Here is a 16,468-nt window from a genome sequence, read left to right as displayed (position 1 = left end):
ATTGTCAAAAAGGGTCTTTTGAAATATCTTCGGTGCTGGAGCAATCCCAAAAGGTAAAACTTTCCACCGGAACCAACTATGATGTAGAAAATATTGTTAAGCAACTGCTGGCTTCATCTAATTTTACATACCAAAATCCATCTCGTAGATCCAGGGTAGAAAATACTTTGCTGTCAGCCAGTTCTGGTAGTAAATCGTCTAGTGTAAGCAACTGAAAATGTTCCCTCTTCAAAGCTTTATTCAGTGATCTTGGGTTTATGCATATCCGTAGGTTTCCATTTTTCTTAACTACCAGTGCTAAAGCACTTACCCATGGTGTTGGCTCACTCACTGGCTCAATAACATTCTTCTTAACCAGTTTTTCTAACTCGACTTTTAGCTTGTCCTTAAGTGCCACTGGTATTCTCCGTGTTGCTGCAACATTTGGTGTTACTCCTGGATCCACCTGCAAATGTACCTCTCCTGGTAACTGACCCAATTCTTCCTTGAACATATCTCTGAAGTCATTGATAATGCTGTCTGAGTACTGACTGCTGGATTCATTCATTTGGGAAACTTTGGCGACCATTTTGAATTTGTCGTTATTGATTATGACAAGTTCCATTTTCTGGATTGCATTTGCTCCAAGTAAGAGATGGAAATCCTCTTTCACAATGACAAGCTTGACTGCATATTTTTGTCCATTTTTGGGGTTTATCATTTTTACTCGACACTCTCCCAATGGCTTCACTTCTGCTCCATTCCACATGACAATAGTCTTATTTGAATGTTCCAGTGTTTTTCTAATCACGTGTTTCTCATTGAATATGTTCACGGACGCTCCACTATTGAGCTGAAAAGCAATTGGTTTCACTTTCACCATCATTTCCACTTTTATCACCTCTTGACTTACAGCATTCACCCTTTCCTTTATTGTTATGCTGTCTACATGTCCATAGTCTGAACAACTACTGCTGTCGTTTTCCTGCTCATAATGTTGGGTTTTGACCGTCTGCACCTTCTTTTTCCTTGATACTTTGCATTTCACGGCAAAGTGGTTTCTTCCCTTTCATTTATAACAGGTTTTACCAAATGCAGGACATAACTCTTTGCTCGTTCCATGCCGCAATGCACACACCCAGCACTCTCTGTCAGATTGTGCCGATGTCTTTCTCCTGGGTTTACAATCAACCCTGTTCACTCCTTCAGGCCTTAGGATTCTGGACTGGACTGTAGCATTTTCAAACAGCTTACTGATGTCGATACATTTTTGTAAGTCTGTCTTATTTTCAATAAATCAGCTTGTGTCTAGGGGTTGTGTGTGTATTCCCAGTACTACCTGATCTCTGAGTACTGATGAAACGCAATTGTCGCAAAAATTACACGTTTTATCAACGTCCGAAATGCCATAATGAAAGATTCCACAGTCTCTGATTCTCCTTGCTTTCTAGAATGAAATATGTAACGCTCGTAGGTTTCATTCGTTTCCCCTATAGCATATTTATCAAATGCCTCAATAGTTTCAGTGGGTGTTCTTTCGTCCTCTAGTGTTGAAAATTGAAACCTGTAGTAAACTTTCAGTGCGTCATCTCCTAACATATGAAGCAAAATTGCCCTCTGATATTGTAATGACTGTTTCGTCAAACACGTAATAATGGCGTAGTTATACCATTTCAGTTTAAACAACATCCAATTCGCCGCTAAATTGTTTCCCATACATAGGGGTGCCAGCTACTGGTCTGTTTGTTTCTTCCATGTCAGCTTCCAACATTTTTTTTCCTGTCAACGTGACGCACGTATAAATTACAATTTGAAACAAGAACAATGAAGTTACTTATCTGTTTCTGCAAATAACTTTCCGCTTCTTACTCTTTTCTACATCTTATTTGGACTGTTTCCATCCCACCGCTGCCACCATGTGTCATTATCTTATTGAGGATGTCCATGGATTAGAAATGACAGAACAATCGATCGGCTTTTACATAATGGCGTCTTTATTATCATTGTAAACAAAGCAAAATGTACACTGGTAAGGGACGCAACTCAAGACGGTGAAAACTCTTATTAGTCCCTCATGCAGCAGTCTACAGTAGAAACTAACTGTACGCAAAGATACCCAACGCGCAAGCACAAAATGCCCAGCTGCCTAGAAGACTATGTGACAGTAGTCCAGGATGGGAGTGGCCAAGCATTAATCGACACTGACTGCTGCTACAAGGCTGCGTATGGCATACCCCGCCCTTACAGAGAAGCTGTGACTTCCCCAGCGACACATCACTGGATCCAAGCGAAGAAATTGACTCCCTAAAGGAAAACAATATATACCATCTAACACCCTTACCCAAAGGCAGAACGACAGTAAGCGGTAGATGGGTGTATAAAATCAAAGAAAACACCAACGGGTCCCTTAAATACAAGGCCAGGTTCATCGCAAAAGGGTACTACCAAACTAAGGAAATGGATCCACACCGAGAACACGTTCCTATCAAAATATTCGGAGATGGTCAAAGCACTATAGCGCTTTCTAAGGACCCCATTCATCAGCAGAGATGCAAACACATCGACATGAAGTACCATTTTATCAGAGAAGCTCTGAATAATAACAAAATACAATTAATTTACTGTCCGACAGCAGACATGACCGCTGACATCATGACAAAACCTCCAACGAAGCTGGACAAGTTTTAAAAGATTTTATTCGGACCCTTAGCTGACACTCATCTGCTCTCACATATCTTTGTTTTTGTAAAAAATAAATAATATGCTGAAAGCAAGGGGGGTGTTAAAAGTAAGTATGATAACTTTTATCATAGACCCTTTTATGATTACCTCCCTTTTACGTTGTAATCCCATAATCCCTTTTTTCATTCCCCGCTTCCTCTTCCTGTCTCAAATAAAATATACTTCTCTTTATACCTGTCACACACGTGTTCGTATTCTCTTTCAAATCTTCGTTCCAGTTCTTTTTCTCTTTTCACTGAAATACAACTTGCAACATGAAATGACACCCAGCAAAAGAGTGGGAAGAGAGTTTAAATATACAACTACGTCAGGGGAGGGTACATGCCACTAATGTTATATGTGTATCTTCGAAGGAATCCAAATAACCAAATGCAAATATGGACTAAGGCCAAGAAAAGGTAACTTGTTTTTTCACAAACTATAACACAGTCCAGTAAGCAAATGGGTATGAACTCGTTATTGAAAATTATCAAAAATATCTGTAACGTATAAGAAATCCTTTTTACAATAAAATACGAAATGCATCGTACACATACGAATGCAACAAGTTTTAGGTAAACATTTAGTAGATGTGAGAGAATGCACGTGTTCATTATGAATCAAAATAGTGGAGTATATACTTATTCCCTTTTTTTTGGTTTTTAATATATTGGGGAAAAATGCGTACACATAACAAACACCGGTTTCGGACACAGCGTCCCTATTTACTTTCTTCCCCATGAGTCCATAGTTAGATAAAAAGTCGGTTCTTAAAGTGGGGAAAATCCAGCTTCAAAAAAATCTCGAACATGCTGGATTAGGACGAAAAATAAAATTACCTCAATCTAGCAGGATCCCTTATTCACTACATAAGGGCAGAAAATGGTTTCTCCAACGTAAATTGCAATGCCGTGGAATATCAACTAGGGTTATGGGGTTAAAAATGTTACAACTTCAATTCTAAAAGTATATACATATTGGTTAAATATTATTTATTTATTTATTAGAAAAAATATATATGAAAAATAGTGCTAAATGTACATTAAATATATTGGATAGATATGAATAAAGATATATTAGATGTACATAAAAATGCACGTTTCACAACTGATTCACACATTCAACCAAAAGATGCAATTTTACAACTGATTTACATATTCAATCGAAAGATGCACTTTTCACAACTGATTCACGCATTCAACCAAAAGATGCAATTTTACAACTGATTTACATATTCAATCGAAAGATGCACTTTTCACAACTGATTCACGCATTCAACCAAAAGATGCAATTTTACAACTGATTTACATATTCAATCGAAAGATGCACTTTTCACAACTGATTCACACATTCAACCAAAAGATGCAATTTTACAACTGATTTACATATTCAATCGAAAGATGCACTTTTCACAACTGATTCACACATTCAACCAAAAGATGCAATTTTACAACTGATTTACATATTCAATCGAAAGATGCACTTTTCACAACTAATTCACACATTCAACCAAAAGATGCAATTTTACAACTGATTTACATATTCAATCGAAAGATGCACTTTTCACAACTGATTCACGCATTCAACCAAAAGATGCAATTTTACAACTGATTTACATATTCAATCGAAAGATGCACTTTTCACAACTGATTCACGCATTCAACCAAAAGATGCAATTTTACAACTGATTTACATATTCAATCGAAAGATGCACTTTTCACAACTGATTCACACATTCAACCAAAAGATGCAATTTTACAACTGATTTACATATTCAATCGAAAGATGCACTTTTCACAACTAATTCACACATTCAACCAAAAGATGCAATTTTACAACTGATTTACATATTCAATCGAAAGATGCACTTTTCACAACTAATTCACACATTCAACCAAAAGATGCAATTTTACAACTGATTTACATATTCAATCGAAAGATGCACTTTTCACAACTGATTCACGCATTCAACCAAAAGATGCAATTTTACAACTGATTTACATATTCAATCGAAAGATGCACTTTTCACAACTGATTCACGCATTCAACCAAAAGATGCAATTTTACAACTGATTTACATATTCAATCGAAAGATGCACTTTTCACAACTGATTCACACATTCAACCAAAAGATGCAATTTTACAACTGATTTACATATTCAATCGAAAGATGCACTTTTCACAACTAATTCACACATTCAACCAAAAGATGCAATTTTACAACTGATTTACATATTCAATCGAAAGATGCACTTTTCACAACTAATTCACACATTCAACCAAAAGATGCAATTTTACAACTGATTTACATATTCAATCGAAAGATGCACTTTTCACAACTAATTCACACATTCAACCAAAAGATGCAATTTTACAACTGATTTACATATTCAATCGAAAGATGCACTTTTCACAACTGATTCACGCATTCAACCAAAAGATGCAATTTTACAACTGATTTACATATTCAATCGAAAGATGCACTTTTCACAACTGATTCACGCATTCAACCAAAAGATGCAATTTTACAACTGATTTACATATTCAATCGAAAGATGCACTTTTCACAACTGATTCACACATTCAACCAAAAGATGCAATTTTACAACTGATTTACATATTCAATCGAAAGATGCACTTTTCACAACTAATTCACACATTCAACCAAAAGATGCAATTTTACAACTGATTTACATATTCAATCGAAAGATGCACTTTTCACAACTAATTCACACATTCAACCAAAAGATGCAATTTTACAACTGATTTACATATTCAATCGAAAGATGCACTTTTCACAACTAATTCACACATTCAACCAAAAGATGCAATTTTACAACTGATTTACATATTCAATCGAAAGATGCACTTTTCACAACTGATTCACGCATTCAACCAAAAGATGCAATTTTACAACTGATTTACATATTCAATCGAAAGATGCACTTTTCACAACTGATTCACGCATTCAACCAAAAGATGCAATTTTACAACTGATTTACATATTCAATCGAAAGATGCACTTTTCACAACTGATTCACACATTCAACCAAAAGATGCAATTTTACAACTGATTTACATATTCAATCGAAAGATGCACTTTTCACAACTAATTCACACATTCAACCAAAAGATGCAATTTTACAACTGATTTACATATTCAATCGAAAGATGCACTTTTCACAACTGATTCACACATTCAACCAAAAGATGCAATTTTACAACTGATTTACATATTCAATCGAAAGATGCACTTTTCACAACTGATTCACACATTCAACCAAAAGATGCAATTTTACAACTGATTTACATATTCAATCGAAAGATGCACTTTTCACAACTGATTCACACATTCAACCAAAAGATGCAATTTTACAACTGATTTACATATTCAATCGAAAGATGCACTTTTCACAACTGATTCACGCATTCAACCAAAAGATGCAATTTTACAACTGATTTACATATTCAATCGAAAGATGCACTTTTCACAACTGATTCACACATTCAACCAAAAGATGCAATTTTACAACTGATTTACATATTCAATCGAAAGATGCACTTTTCACAACTGATTCACGCATTCAACCAAAAGATGCAATTTTACAACTGATTTACATATTCAATCGAAAGATGCACTTTTCACAACTGATTCACACATTCAACCAAAAGATGCAATTTTACAACTGATTTACATATTCAATCGAAAGATGCACTTTTCACAACTAATTCACACATTCAACCAAAAGATGCAATTTTACAACTGATTTACATATTCAATCGAAAGATGCACTTTTCACAACTAATTCACACATTCAACCAAAAGATGCAATTTTACAACTGATTTACATATTCAATCGAAAGATGCACTTTTCACAACTAATTCACACATTCAACCAAAAGATGCAATTTTACAACTGATTTACATATTCAATCGAAAGATGCACTTTTCACAACTGATTCACGCATTCAACCAAAAGATGCAATTTTACAACTGATTTACATATTCAATCGAAAGATGCACTTTTCACAACTGATTCACGCATTCAACCAAAAGATGCAATTTTACAACTGATTTACATATTCAATCGAAAGATGCACTTTTCACAACTGATTCACACATTCAACCAAAAGATGCAATTTTACAACTGATTTACATATTCAATCGAAAGATGCACTTTTCACAACTAATTCACACATTCAACCAAAAGATGCAATTTTACAACTGATTTACATATTCAATCGAAAGATGCACTTTTCACAACTGATTCACACATTCAACCAAAAGATGCAATTTTACAACTGATTTACATATTCAATCGAAAGATGCACTTTTCACAACTGATTCACACATTCAACCAAAAGATGCAATTTTACAACTGATTTACATATTCAATCGAAAGATGCACTTTTCACAACTAATTCACACATTCAACCAAAAGATGCAATTTTACAACTGATTTACATATTCAATCGAAAGATGCACTTTTCACAACTGATTCACGCATTCAACCAAAAGATGCAATTTTACAACTGATTTACATATTCAATCGAAAGATGCACTTTTCACAACTGATTCACACATTCAACCAAAAGATGCAATTTTACAACTGATTTACATATTCAATCGAAAGATGCACTTTTCACAACTAATTCACACATTCAACCAAAAGATGCAATTTTACAACTGATTTAAATATTCAATCGAAAGATGCACTTTTCACAACTGATTCACACATTCAACCAAAAGATGCAATTTTACAACTGATTTACATATTCAATCGAAAGATGCACTTTTCACAACTGATTCACACATTCAACCAAAAGATGCAATTTTACAACTGATTTACATATTCAATCGAAAGATGCACTTTTCACAACTGATTCACACATTCAACCAAAAGATGCAATTTTACAACTGAGTTACATATTCAACCAAAAGATGCACTTTTTACAACTGATACACATATTCAATCAAAAGATGCACTTTACACAACTGGTTCACATATTAATTCCAAAGATGCACTTTTTACAACTGATTCACACATTCAACCAAAAGATGCATTTTTCACAACTGGTTTACATATTCAATCAAATGATGCACTTTTTACAACTGATTCACATATTCAACCAAAAGATGTACTTATGTCACAACTGGTTCACCTATTCAACCAAAACAGATGACTGCACACCTAGGTGATAAATAATATTTCTGCTTTGGTGAAAAATGAAATCGTCTATCAATAGTCTTTTGCTAAGACATTTATCCTGGTTCTTAAGCATGACTCTAAACCATGATGACGCTGTAACTGTGGTTTCATTTATATATTTCTCTTGTGAAATGGAGAATTACTGTTAGAGGTATTTGAGTTTAGTGTAGCTCTATAACTTCCAAAGAATATCGGTGTAATGAAAAATAAAGACCTTTTAAGATATTAGAAAGGTTTTATTCAACATAAAATTCAGCAGGTACAACAACATGGTCGGTAACGAACGACTAAGCTGGGAAAAGGCGCCAATTTCATTCTATTTGTAAACATCTGGTTCGCATGCACACTAGCGCTCTAAACTCACAACACTCTCCACCACATTTTATTTATATTTCGGGTTGCAGGTGATCTTCCTTCTGTTTTTGTTGCTTCTGGAAGAAATTTGAAAACGCCCTTCTTTGAGTCAGACTGTTGCTGCTGCTCTTCTATTTCTAAACACTTTGTTTTGTCGGTTGAAGAGAAAGATTCTCCATTTGGTGAGGTATTATTCTTTGGGGTCTCCTGTTGATCAATCAACTCTGGTTCGCGGATGTTTGATGGAGTAGTAGAATCTGGTGATGTACTATGATCAGGGGAGACAGGAGATTCCAAGTTTGTAGAGGAGGGGTCAGTGACAGGAGTGGGGGCTAGGTCTTCTGTTGAGACTGTTGACTGATGGCCGCCAGGGAAACGAATTCTGGCAAAATTGAGAGTTGCCGATATAATATCTACTGGTTCCACTAGGGGATCTGACTTGTGTTGGCGGACAAACTTCCTAAGGAGGGCCGGTCCTCCTTGCAACCACTCGGGTAAGGTATATCCGGTGCCCGACCTTCTGGAAAAGTTAAACATTCTCTCGTGTGGGGTTGAGTTAGTTGCTGTACAAAATAGCGATCGAATAGAGTGCAAAGCTATGTCGAGTACTTCATGCCAGTGACGTTCGTCCAATTGCAATATTTTGGGCTTATAATGGGCTATGATCCCACACAGTCGGACGATTCTATTTATAAACGATGCTGCTAAGAACTGACGAATCAAATAATTCACGTTCTGCTACAAACCAATCAGAAACCAGAATTGCTTCATAAATATTAAACCTTTTTTGGAGCAATTTCACATGTTCTTTCCCGGGTTTCGACACGGTAAGAATATTTTGTTCTGTGGAACTGTCTACTACAAACAAGTCACCTACCAGGACTTGTGTGGAACAGCAAACCATCTGAAACTGTTCTGAAACTCAAAATGGCGTACACTTCTAGAGAGTGCAAGTTTGATCGTTTTCCAAATTGTGCCATTTACTCTCTCGCATTGTCCATTGCCGATTGGATGGTATGGAGTTGAGTGGGTAATCACAACTCCATGTTGCCAGAGAAACTCTTTTAGCCCACATGAAATAAACTGACTTCCTCGATCACTATGGATGGAATCTGGGCAGCCAAAAAAGGTAAATAAATTCTGGAGACAATTTATAACAGTTTTTGTTGATATGTCCTGACATGGATAGACAAAAGGATAGCGTGAATATTCATCTACAATCACGAGTAGGTATTTGAGATTATTCGTAGATGGTTTTGGTCCCATGAAATCTATTGAAAGACGTTCAAAGGGGGATCGAGAATGGATTAATCGACCTGATGGAGGTTTGAAGAACCTTGGTTTTAGTTCAGCACATATTTGACATTCAGCGCAGGTGCGCTTAGCATCTTCCATAGAGAATGGTAGATTCTTCTGCCTCACAAAGTGATAGAGTCTCGCTACTCCAGGATGACAAAGTGCTGCGTGCAGGTCCTTTAGTGATAATGAGCGCGAAGCAGAGCATGATCGAGAAAGGGTATCTGCAGAGTTATTAAGAGAACCTGGTCTATATACCATCTCATAAAAATAGTTTGAAAGTTCAAGTCTCCACCGAAGCAGCTTATCGTTTTTAATACGATTTGGTGTCTGCGTGTTGAACATAAATGATGCAGCCTGTTGGTCAGTAATAATGGTAAAGTGTCGACCGAGTAAGAGGTCACGCCATTTATGCACAGATTCTACAATGGCTGCCGATTCACGTTCCACTGCTGAATGTCGACGCTCTGACTGCGCTAGGGTTCTGGAAAAATATGCTACTGGACGTCCATTCTGGGAAAGGCAGGCTGCTAATGCTGTCGCAGATGCATCAGTTTCTATCGTAAAAGGAACTTCATCCTCAATGGCTGCAACCGAAGCCTTGCAAATTTCATCTTTCATGGCTTGAAATTGATTTTTGAGTTTCTCAGTGATAGGAAAGGACTTAATGTTTAATAAAGGTGAAATCCGATCTGAGAAATTCTCTATCCATGGTGAATAGTATGAGAAGAGACCTAGAGCCCACCTGAGTGACTTACTGCAGTTCGGAATCGGTAATTCTTTTAGTGGTGTAAGTCTGTCTGGATCAGGACTGATTGTTCCATTTTCCAATAAGTGCCCGAGAAACTTTAGTTTGGTTATACCACATTCACATTTTACAGGGTTTAGTTGCAAGTTAAAACGGTTGATAACCTTTCTAAAAGCTTCCATATTTTCGTTTAATTCTTTATTAGTTTTTCCTCCGATGACAATGACATCAATGTAGGCAAATGTACCTTGGAGTTCATGTTCTTGAATCAGATTATGCATAATACGTTGAAACACAGCTACTGAGTTCGTTAGCCCAAAAGGTAACCTAGAAAACTCCTCCGTCAGCTTCAAATGCTGTGTAAATTCTCTCGTCTCTATGTATAGGGCATTGATAATATGCAGACTTCAGGTCCAACTTATTGAAAATTTTGTACTGTGAAAGTTGGCGTATGATATCCGAAATTTTGGGAAGCGGAAAAGCATCCAAAAGTGTAAACCGATTTATAGTTGCAGAATAGTCAACGACCATGCGACGCTTATGTCTTTCATTTCTAGTTACTAGTACTTGGGCTCTCCATGAGGAATTCGATTTGATTATGATACCTTCTTTTAATAATTTTTGTATCTCATTCCAGAACCCTAACGCAGTCAGAGCGTCGACATTCAGCAGTGGAACGTGAATCGGCAGCCATTGTAGAAGCTGTGCAGATCACCTGCAACCCGAAATATAAATAAAATATGGTGGAGAGTGTTGTGAGTTTAGAGCGCTAGTGCGCATGTGCACCAGATGTTTACAAATAGAACGAAATTGGCGCCTTTTCCCAGCTTAGCCGTTCGTTACCGACCATGTTGTTGTACCTGCTGAATTTTATGTTGAATAAATTGTAATGAAAAATAAAGACCTTTTAAGATATTAGAAAGGTTTTATTCAACATAAAATTCAGCAGGTACAACAACATGGTCGGTAACGAACGACTAAGCTGGGAAAAAGCGCCAATTTCGTTCTATTTGTAAACATCTGGTTCGCATGCGTACTAGCGCTCTAAACTCACAACATTCTGGACTAGTTTCCTTCCCTTTGAGTTTTAAGAGTGCCTTCTTATATTTACCACAAAACATTCAACCTGCCCGCCAAAGTGATGGTGAAATAGTGGCATGTGTATGTAGTTAACATTATTCTTTTTGTAAATAGATTGAAAATGTGTTGTAGTTTTAAAATTGTTTCCTCTGAGGTAATGCAACTCAATGAAGGAATTCGTATGTATTCGTTATGTATGCTCGTTGTTATGTGTAGACATGCATATAATATGGACAACAAACACGGATGCTAAGGAGAAGATTCATATTGTAGTTTATTCTCCATAATGGCTATATTACAGACACCCCACACCAAGGTGAGTTATGCCGGCCAAGGGAGGTAAGTAGGGGAAGTGTACCTCTACTAGGAGAGTTACACCTAAAGGGGGGGGGGTATTGTTTATACACGTAACATCTCCCTCCTTACAGGGGAAGAGAGAAAGTGTGTCCTTTTCAAAATTCAGGTAGATCATTCACAATATCTGACAGGCTTTCTTATGACTCTGCCCGATCTTGTCTGTATTGGTGATATTGTTCTCTCGTTTGGGTCTTGTTGATCTGCTGGTGTTTCCATCTCATTTTGTCTATTTGTTGCATTGTCTGGGGTGAGTCTTTCTATCTCAGAGTGGTTGTAGATGGTGCCTCTTGGTTGGTGTATGGGGAAAGAGTGTTTTGGTTGTATTGTTTGGCGTATGAAACGACGGTTGCGGCGGTATCGTTGTCCGCTTGCATTTTCAACTTCGTACGACCGACCAGTCAACCTTTTTCTTACCGTGGCTTCCTCCCACTCTCTTGCGTGAGGTCTTAGAGGCTGGATCCAGACATTGCTGCCCACATGAAGTTGGCTCAGTTCTCTGCCTTTGCCCTGCCGCCTCAGCTTCTTATCTTCTTTCTTTTGTGCCTCATAATGTGAGTAAGTGTAGCTGGGCCTCAGTAGGGCCTCGGTGGTTGGTACTGTTGCCTTTGTCCGTCGGCCTAGCAGTCTCTGTGCTGGACTAGTATTGAGACCTTCAGTGGGTATATTTCGCATGTTCAGTAGCCCAAGTAATAGGTCCTCTCCCGAAGCTTTGCACTTTCGCATTAGATGCTTCATAATTTTCACAGCTGCCTCAGCAGCACCATTTGCTTGACTGTTCCCAGGGGATATTGTTTCGTGAGTAAACGCCCAATCTTTTACGAACTTCCGAAACATGCTAGATGAGAATTGGGGTCCATTATCAGAAATGAGGATGTCTGGTATTCCATATCTAGCAAAATGGCCTCTAAGACGACTGATCACTGCATCTGACGTTGAGCCATTCAACTTGTCCACTTCAAAAAAACTGCTATGCTGGTCCACCGTGACCAAATATTCATTTCCACCCCATGAGAAAATGTCGGTAGCAACTAGTTGCCAGGGTCTCTTTGGTACTTCTGTGACTATGAGGGGCTCCGCTGGTTGACGGTCTGCATATGTTGCGCATGTGGCACAGGCTTGGACATATTGGCGTATTTCAGCGGACATACCTGGCCAAAACAATAGCTCTCCTGCTCTTCTGAGACAAGAGTTTATGCTTAGGTGGCCCGCATGACATTTTTGTTTCATTTCCACTCTCATAGATTGAGGTACGACTATTCTTTGTCCTCTTAGTATTAGTCCATCTTGTGCTGTCAACTCGTCCCTGTAGTCAAAAAAAGGTTTTACTGAGTCGGGCAACAGTTTTTTGTCACTGGGCCAGCCTGTCGCAATAACCTCGGCTAATATCTTCATGATAGGATCCTCCAGTGTCTTGAATCTGATCTCAGAAAGTCTGCGGTCTTTGATGGGATGCATCGTCAAATTATTTACAGTCATGAGCTCTTCTGATTTTGGTTTGTCTATGGGCGCACGTGAGAGAGTGTCTGCTAATGGGATTTCTTTCCCTGGCTTGTATCTGATAGAGAAATCATACTGTTGTGCCCGTAGCAGCAAGTTTTGGAGTCGTTTAGGTGCTTTCGCTAGTGGCTTCTGGCAGATCGCCACAAGTGGTTTATGGTCAGTGAGGACATTCACTTTCCTTCCATGCGTGTAATGGTGAAATTTTTCCAGACCATATACCACTGCAAGCATCTCTTTTTCAATTTGGGCGTATCTTCCTTTGGTGTTCGATAGGGAACGGCTTGCATAGGCAACTGGTTGCCCTTCTTGGATCAGGGCTGCTCCCAACCCATACTCACATGCATCATTCTCAAGTGTGAGTTCTTTAAGTGGGTTGTAGTAAGAGAGCACTGGTGCTTTGCATATCATATCTTTGACTGTCTTGAAAGCCGATTGCTGTGACTCTGACCACGTCCACATGACATCTTTTTTTGTTAGGTCTTGGAGGGGCTTTAAGATTGTCGTCAGGTTGGGGATAAATTTCCCAACATAGTTTACCATGCCAAGAAATCTACGTAGGTCTCCAATAGTTTCTGGTACTGGCATGTCAGTAATGGCCCTGATTTTTTCTGGGTCAGCCATTATACCTTCCTTGGTTATGCGATGCCCCATGAAAACGATAGCGTCTAGGCCTATTTTTAACTTTTCAGGGTTTAATTTTATCCCTATTGTCTGGCATTTTTTTTAGAAGGCTGTGAAGTCGTCTGTCATGTTCCTCCTGATTAGTTCCATAAACCACCAGGTCATCAGCAATGATAATGACTCCTTTCATGTCCTGGAATTGCTCTACCAACTTCCTTTGAAATATTTCGGCTGCCGAGTTTAGACCAAAAGGTAGTCGACGCCAACGGTATCGGCCGAAACATGTTTGGAATGTGGTCAAGTTGCTGGAGGCTTCATCAAGTTCGACATGCCAATATCCTGAAGATAGATCCGCCTTGCTGAATATCTTTGCATCCCTCATATCGTGGAGGGTATCCTCGAGGATAGGCATGATGTAGTGTTCCCGCATGAGTGCTTTGTTGAGCTCATGCGGGTCCAGGCATATTCTTAAGGTTCCATTCTTCTTCCTTGTGAGGACTAGTTGGCTAACCCATGGAGTAGGCTTATATACCGGCTCGATGACTCCCATTTTTGTCAGTCTGTCTAGTTCCTTCTTTAGTTCTGGTCGTACCGCCACAGGTGTCCTCCTGTTCGGCATCACCGCTGGAATAGCATCTGGCTTAAGTTGTAGGGTTACAACTCCTGGTAGCCTTCCCAATTTTCCATCAAACACCTCCTGGTAGTTAATGTCCATGTTAACTGCTGCAACACGGTGGAAATTCTGCTGTTTTATTTCAACCAGGCCCATATGCGTACTTGTAGGTAGGCCTAATAAGGGTTGACAGTCGTATTCGTCTCTGAATACGACAAACTCCACTGAATATGTTTTGTTCGTCTTAGGGTTTTTAACATTTTTGTGACATATTCCGAGTGGTTTCAAAAGAGATTTGTTCCACATTGTCAGAACCCCATTGTATGGTGTTAATTCATTTGCAAACCTTGCAGGAAGTGTGTTGATGGTTGCCCCTGTGTCAATCTGGAAGGCAATTTCCTGGTTGTCGAGGAGCATGAGACACTTGGCATCTTTCCTATGCTTCCTATTTGACTTCACTGCATTCACCCAGTGGGTATATTCTCCCTCATCATCCTCTGATGAAGTGTCGACATGGTGCACATGTGGTCGTGGCCTACTGTACTTTTTATTCTTTGATGTGTTGCTCCATTTTCCCATAGCTTTACTGGACTTGTTGGGGCACCTTGACTCAAAATGGCCTTTCTCCATACATGCGTTACATCGTTTACCAAAAGCTGGAAATCTGCTGCGCTTTGCTGCATGCAAGTAACCACAGAAGGAGCATTTCTTCTTTTGAGCTGGTTCCCAAGCTTTACTGGTTTCACTGACCCTCATTATCCGGGCAGTAGCATCCTCTGTTCCCATATTTTGACTTTGTATAGAGGCCTTTTCAGCTGCCCTGCAAATGTCTACACTTTTCTGCAGGGTAAGGTTTTGGAGTTTTAGAAGGTCCTGCTTTGTGTTTTGATCCCGGATGCCTCCCACAAGCTGGTCTCTGAGCATCGACTCATAGCATTTGAAACAAAAATTACAGCTTCGTGCCAGGAGTCTTAAGTCGTTATAGAAAACATCAAAGGCTTCACCTTCCTCCTGCTTCCTCTGACGAAAAACAAACCTCTCGTAAGTTTCATTCGTTATTCCTACAGCATATTCACTTAAAGCCTGTAGTATATCTTGTACAGTGCGGTCTGTATCTGGGGTGTCGAACTGTATACTCTGGTATATCCTCATAGCTTCATCGCCTAAACAGTTTTCTAGCACTGCCACTTGTATTTCTCTCGGTTTTCGGTCAAGTCGGGTTAGCAGTGCATAGTTGGACCATCTTTTGAAAAACAAGTTCCATGAATCAGCCTTATTCCCGCCGAATACGAGTCTTTCAGGAGCCCTCATGTGTAGACCAGCCATATCAGTAGAGAGATTAGTGACAGTAGTAGTAGTAGCCGTCGTATCATCAATAGACATCTTGATGGTGTAAATAGGACAGATAAATAGTCACAGTGACAAAGTGATGCTAGTAAACACCAGAAGTTAACAGTAAACAAACCAGACACCGTCACCGTCCGTACGGACGTCGAACATAGCAGAGAAGACAAAAAAATAAAAAATAAAAAAACAGCTTACTCAGTTTTATGACGACCGGCAGTTGTTTTTATAGTTTAGGAGACGTGTTTCGGTTTTTACCACAATCTGCCACCATGTTATGTGTGTAGACATGCATATAATATGGACAACAAACACGGATGCTAAGGAGAAGATTCATATTGTAGTTTATTCTCCATAATGGCTATATTACAGACACCCCACACCAAGGTGAGTTATGCCGGCCAAGGGAGGTAAGTAGGGGAAGTGTACCTCTACTAGGAGAGTTACACCTAAAGGGGGGGTATTGTTTATACACGTAACACTCGTCAAGTACTAATTTTCTAGTAATAAACGCTTCTTTTATGCATTTCTTTTGTGGAAAAATTGTTGAGAAAGTGTATTTCCAATATGAATAGCATCAATTCCTCGATTTCTTGAAATAATCATTAGTTGTTTTGGTGTGAACGTTTTGTGTTTTCATTTGTT

General features: G+C 38.6%; 1 protein-coding gene across 1 annotated transcript in view; it reads right to left on the bottom strand.

The window, feature by feature from the left end:
- The window catches only part of LOC145259886 (signal transducer and activator of transcription 5B-like), a 347,875-nt gene extending 331,654 nt beyond the window's left edge, over positions 1 to 16,221 (bottom strand). Inside the window, exon 1 of the mRNA XM_080117775.1 lies at positions 16,022 to 16,221. The gene's annotated coding sequence lies outside the window, so the exon portion shown is untranslated. The remainder of the gene's footprint in view (positions 1 to 16,021) is intronic.
- Between the last annotated feature and the right edge of the window lie 247 nt (positions 16,222 to 16,468).

This window comes from Euprymna scolopes, chromosome 35 (genome assembly GCF_053919585.1).
Source record: "Euprymna scolopes isolate OS-2025 chromosome 35, ASM5391958v1, whole genome shotgun sequence".
NCBI lineage: Eukaryota > Metazoa > Mollusca > Cephalopoda > Sepiida > Sepiolidae > Euprymna > Euprymna scolopes.
Note: the sequence above shows the minus strand (reverse complement) of the source record. Positions and strands in the feature narration are given on the sequence as shown.